The sequence below is a fragment of the Rhinopithecus bieti genome, unplaced genomic scaffold, assembly GCF_001698545.2.
Source record: "Rhinopithecus bieti isolate Rb0 unplaced genomic scaffold, ASM169854v2 scaffold_19858, whole genome shotgun sequence".
NCBI classification, from domain to species: Eukaryota; Metazoa; Chordata; class Mammalia; order Primates; family Cercopithecidae; genus Rhinopithecus; species Rhinopithecus bieti.
Window position 1 is genome coordinate 1,838,679 of NW_016810077.1, and position 6,097 is coordinate 1,844,775.

The 6,097-nt window shown below is 44.4% G+C and overlaps 1 long non-coding RNA gene across 1 annotated transcript in view; it reads left to right on the plus strand.

Moving 5' to 3' along the window:
• The window catches only part of LOC108541668 (uncharacterized), a 44,458-nt gene extending 38,923 nt beyond the window's left edge, over positions 1-5,535 (plus strand). The window contains exon 4 of the long non-coding RNA XR_001889023.1: positions 5,389-5,535. This is a non-coding gene — a long non-coding RNA (uncharacterized LOC108541668). The remainder of the gene's footprint in view (positions 1-5,388) is intronic.
• Positions 5,536-6,097: the final 562 nt, after the last annotated feature.

The window sequence follows — 6,097 nt, forward strand, 5'->3', positions numbered from 1 at the left end:
GCCCCTCCCATCAGAGGGCCAAGGGCAGAGGAGGAAAAAAGGGTTTCATGTGCTGGGACCTGGGTCCCCCTACTGTGTGCAGCCAAGGGACTTGGTGCCCTTTATCTCAACCATTCTAGCCATGGCTGAAAGGGACCAAGGCACTCCTCAGGCCATGGCTTCAGAGAGAACAAGCTCCAAGCCTTGGCAGATTCCATGTGGTTTTGAGCCTACCAGTGCACAGAAGTCAAGAACTAGGGTTTGGGAACTTCTTCCTATATTTCAGAGGATGTATGGAAATGCATGGATGTCCAGGCAGAAGTTTGCTGCAGGAGCAGGGCTCTCATGGAGAACCTCTGCTAGGGCAGTAGGGAGGGAAAATGTGGGATTGGAGCTCCCACACAGAGAGCCCCTACTGGGGCACCACCTAGTGGAGCAGTGAGAAGATGGTCATCATCCTGCAGACCCTAGAATGGTAGATCCACATACAGCTTGCACTCTTGTACCTGGAAAAGCCACAGACACTCAAAGCAGCCAAGAAGGAGGCTATACTCTGCAAAACCACAGGGGTGGAGCTGCCCAAGACCATGGAACCCACCTCTTGCATCTGTGTGACCTGGATGTGAAACATGGAGTCAAAGGAGATCATTTTTGAGCTTTAAAATTTGACAGTCCTGCTGGATTTTAGACTTACATGGCGTCTGCAGCCCTTTTGTTTTTGCCAATTTCTCCCATTTGGAGTAGCTGTATTTACCCAATACCTGTACCTCCATTGTATCTAGGAAGTAACTAGCTTACTTTTGATTTTACAGGCTCATAGGCAGAAGGAACTTGCCTTGTCTCAGATGAGACTTTGGACTGCAGATTTTTGAGTTAATACTGAAATGAGTTAAGAGTTTGGGGGACTGTTAGGAAGGCATGATTGTTTTGAAATGTGAGGACATGAGATTTTGGAGGGGCCAGGAGTGGAATGATATGATTTGGCTGTGTCCCCACCAAAATCTCATCTTGAATTGTAACTCCCACAATTACCATGTGTTGTGGGAGGAACCCAGTGGGAGGTAATTGAATTATGGGGGCAGGTCTTTTCTACATTGTTCTCGTGATAGTGAATAAGTCTCACAAGATTTGATGGTTTTAAAAAATGGGAGTTTCCCTGCACGAGCTCTCCCTTGCCTGCCACCATCCGTGTAAGATGTGACTTGTTCCTCCTTGCCTTTCACTATGACTGTGAGGCCTCTGTAGCCTGTGGAAATGTAAGTTCGTTAAACCTCTTTTTCTTCCCAGTTTAGGTATGTCTTTATCAGCAGCATGAGAATGGACTAATACAGATAAGATCAGGGAGAATTCTCTGGATTGCCAGGCAGAGACTCTTATTCTCTTACCTTACTTTCCCCCAAACAAATGAAGTCTCTCTTTCTATATTTAGCTGCCTGGACCTGGGAGAGTATTGATGCAAGAGACCCTGTGGCCTCCACCACTGGGACTGCACCAGGTTAGACCAAAACTAAGTATAGCATTGTGTCTTGCTGAAGGCCTGAGGCAACCACTGCCTGGTCCCTGCCAGTGTTCACTCACGGCCCAAGGGCTCTTCAGTTAGCATTTGGTGAATCCAGTCAGGCTTGTGTCGTATCCTTCAGTGCAGTGATCTCCCCCATGACCCAGGGTGGGTCCCAGAATACTGTCTGGGAGCGAGGGCTTGGAGATGGGAACCAGGGCCTGGAATCAGGAATGTTAGGAATCTACTTGGTGTTCTATTCTACTGTGGCTCAGCTGGCACCAAAGCCATAAAACAAAGTCCTTACCACTATTCCTTCTCCTTTCCTCATGCAAAAAGAGTCTTGCCCTGTGGCTACCACCACACCAGCCAGTGGCTCTTACTGCCTAGATGCTGTTGATGTTCATTCAAGGCTCATGGGCTTTTCAATTCACTTATGATGAATGTTACCAGGCCTAGGTCTCTCCCCTCTGGCCCAAGGTGGGTCTAGAAATACTGTCCAGCAGCCACAGCCTGGAATCAGGAACCCCAGGGGTCTGTTTAATGCTCTATCCCATGGTGGCTGAGCTGGTGCCCAAGCTGCAAGTCAAAGTCCCCTTCACTTTTCCTTCCCCTTTCCTCTAACAGAAGACATTTCCATGCATGGTTACTACAGTTGAGAATGTTCTGGGTCACATTTGAAGCCAGCATGGCCCTGGGTCTTATCTAAGGCTCACAGTAAGAGTTCCTTGGGTACCACGGATATTTATTCAAGGCCTTAGGGCTCTCTAGTCAGCTGGTGATGAATCCTGTCAAGACTGGGTCCTTCCCTTTTAGGTAGTAAGTTCTCTTCTGGCCCAGGACATATCTAAAATTGTCATCTAGGAGCTGGGGCTTGGAACGGGAGAAGGCCTCAAAACTCTGCCTAGTGCCCTTTTCTATGATGGCTGAGCTGGTATTCAAGTTGCAACACAAAGTTCTTTTCACTCTTCCCTCTCCTGTCTTCAGGTGGAAGGAAGTAGTCTCTCCTGGAGCTGTGAGTTGTGCTGCTTGTGGTTTAGGGAGGAGTGACGCAAGCACTCCTTTGGCTGCCCCAGCTGGTGTCTCACTTGGTTGTGTACCCTCCAAGTCCACTGGCTCCAAGCTTAGCACAGCACCAGGATTTGCCCAGGAATTGCAGTCCTTGTGGCCTAGACTGCCTTTCAAGTTTATTCAGAACCACAGAACACTTTAGCCCACAATGTTGGAACTTGCTGGAACTCAGATTCTGACTACCAGAAAGGGCAATTTTCTGGCTAGGGCTGTATACACTACTTCCATGGGTGCTGACTGAATTCTGCCCCATGTTACTTTCCACTGTGACAGGCAGTACTGAGTTCCAATGCAGTCTCAAAATCACTGTGTTCTCTCTCCCTTAAGCAAACAGATTATCTTTCCATGCCACATGGCTGCTGCTGGCGAGGGGAGAGGGGTTGTGTCAGCAATTGAAGACTGTCTTTTCTACTCTCTTCAGTGTCTCTTTCCATTATATGATGTTAAAACCAGGTACTGTGATTGCTCACCTGATTTTTGGTTCCTATGAAAGTACATTCTTGTGTGGATAGCTGTTCAATTTGGTGTTCTTATAGGGGGAAATGATAGCTGGAGGCTTCTATTCAGCCATCTGGCTCCTCCTCTCGAACGAGAGAGTATCCTTTATATAGCAAGGTTTTAGGGTAAAACCTATACAGCTGGTCACATCTTCAGACTTTCTTGCAAAGACTCATGACCACTTGGGAGGTTAGGGAAGCATCTTTTTGAGGGGTTATCCGTGCTATAGAAATTGTTTAAACACCTTACTGCAGAACATGTGGGGAGTATGTGGGGGTCAATCATCAGTTTTGCTTCAAGATGGCATCACTCTTATCATGCAACATGCTGTTTCCTTATACTTCACCCCTGAGCCCGAACTGGCCCTTACAGTCTTACTCCTTTACTTCTTCCTCAGTAGTCCCTGGGTCTAGAGGAAATGTGCCTAATTTTGCATAGCTTAACAGCAGTGCATTGGCTCCATTGGAGGCAGTTTCCACAGTAACAATAAAGCCAAAAACAAGACCATAAAAAACATTTTAATATAATGTCTAAACCACAATGCAGCCCCTGCTACCAGGTGCCCCAGGACCCAAATCATCAAATGTTCCACGATGAGCAGGTCTGTGCAAACCTACCCCAAAATGCTGAGGGAGCTGACAGACTGAAGAAAGAGGCTGACAAGTCCTGTTTCTCAGAAATAAACATTTAGTCGGGATATAAAAATAGAAGCAATGTCTTGAGCAGTCACTAGATGGTGGATCTGCATACCTGCCCTCCAGAAAGTATTCTTTATAAAGCAAGATTTTAGGCCAAAATATGTGCAGCTGGTCAGATTTCAGACTTTCTTGCCAAAACTCATGGAGAGATTAGAGAAGCGTCTTTATGAGGAGTTATCTAGGCTACTGACATTGTGTAAAGACCTTACTGCAGAACACCTTGGTATGTGGGGGTCAAACACCGGCCATGATAGTGGTTTTGCTTCAAGATAGCATTACTCTTGACATGCAACAGGCTATTTTCCTAGAAGAGTTTTGTTGGCTATGTGTATGTGGATGTCTATGTGGTGCTTAATATATTCTGCTACTACTGTGAAGTGTTGTAGAGATAATGAAATACAGATGTAAAAGTGACTTTTAAGTTTTTAAAAAGTTTTTTTAGATGTAAGGCATTGTGGCTTGTATTTCTTTCTTTCTTTATTTAAAAGACAGAGTGTTGTTCTACCGACCAGGCTGGAATGCAATGGTGCCATCATGGCTCACTGCAACCTTGACCTTCTGGGCTCAAGCAATTATCCTACCTCGTCCTCCTGAGTAGCTGGGACTACAGGCACATGCCACTATGCCCAGCTATTTATTTATTATTATTATTTTTTTGTCTAGAGGCAAGGTCCCACTATGGTGCCCAAACTAGTCTCAAACTCCTGAGCTCAAGCAATCCCCTTGACTTGGCCTATGAAAGTGCTGGGATTAAGGCATGAGCCACCATACCTGGCCTGTGGCTGTTACTTATAGTCATATTTTTTTCATGATAGCAATGAAATATCCCGTTTAAATTCCTGCTTTTATTCACAAGCTAACCTAAATAATATTTCAATTAATGTAAATAGAACTGATATATTGGCTAAATATGGGTTGAGCAATATAATAAGGAAAACAATTTTAATTTTGTCTCCCAATGTCACTTTCAAGTGTATTTAGTGGAATAAAGGTTTTTTCTGCTGCTGGATAAAAGCCCAAGGGAACTTGACAAAAAATCCCATGGTTGGTTCAAGTTGCAAAACAGAATTTGATTCAGAAATTAGAAATTCTAGTCCAAATTCTAATCTTTATTTAAAGGTAAGACTTCCTTCATCTCTCCTGCCCCCTTCTGTCCCTTGCTGCTTTCTAATCTGCCTTCACAGGGAGGGCAGTGGGTTGCTTTCCCCACTTAAGCACCCTCAGGTCTCTCCAAGTATAGAGCTCAGGGAAGGACAAAAAGAAAGGGACTAGAAAGTTCTTACTTGACCATGCTTTAATTCTGCCATTTTACTCTCTGAGCCTGACTGATGTTTAAAGGTAAATTTTTCTCTGTGGGGCCAGTCTGGATTCTTTGACAGCTCACCTGCTGGGCCCCTCTGACCATACCTGACACAGCATTGGCAGTGTCCTCATTCTGCTGATCACTACCACTGCCCCTTAGCTTCTGGATTTTAAGCAGCCCATGCCAAGCCCAGACTCTGCTAGAATTCTCCTGCCATCTACCCAAAGCTCTGGTTAACCTGGCAGGATCACTGCCATGATTCTAGGCAGAGATCCTCCCAGATCCCATTTCCTGAAAAGCCAACAGCAAGTGTCTTAGATGTCTCTTTCTGGATCCTTCAGGCAAACAGTCACAGCCTCCTGCCACAGAGAGCTCAGACTTGTGTCCCACACCAGTCCAGTGTGCTCCCTAACTGCAAGCAGCACTGATTAAGGTCTCCAGGGGTCTCCTGAAACACTTCCTAGACCTATTTGAAGGACAAAGCTCTTTTCAAGAGGTAAGTTTGTTTGTAATTCTACCCTCTGTGTCTATTCTCAACCTTTTATGTCTTCAATGTGGATGACAGGTGTTAAATGTATCAAAACTGGTTCTCATAATTTCATTTGAAAATTTATGTAGAGTCTGACACTCACTTTGGGATTCAATATCTATTGTATCTTGATGTGTGAGATAAAAATTCGTCTTTGCTATCCTATCATACAACAAAATAGATCAATCAAAAAGGTCCTCATAAACAGATGAGAATTAGGATACAGGTAATTTAGAGTTCATTGGGATACAAAAGAAATAGGAAAAATAAGTATCCTTATTCATCATTAGAAACTGAAGCCCAGGTATCATCCCCTGATCATAAGAGAATATGGTAAGTGCTCCTCCTCATTGCTTCCACTGTACTTTATATATTGCTACTATCATAGCTCTTACCATTTGCTTTTAAATTGACTAGATTTTAAGCTTCTGGAGAAAATGAGATATACTTATTTTTATTGGTGCTTCCTGTGGCTAGCACAGTGTGTAGAATATTGTGGAAACTCAATAAATTCTTATTAA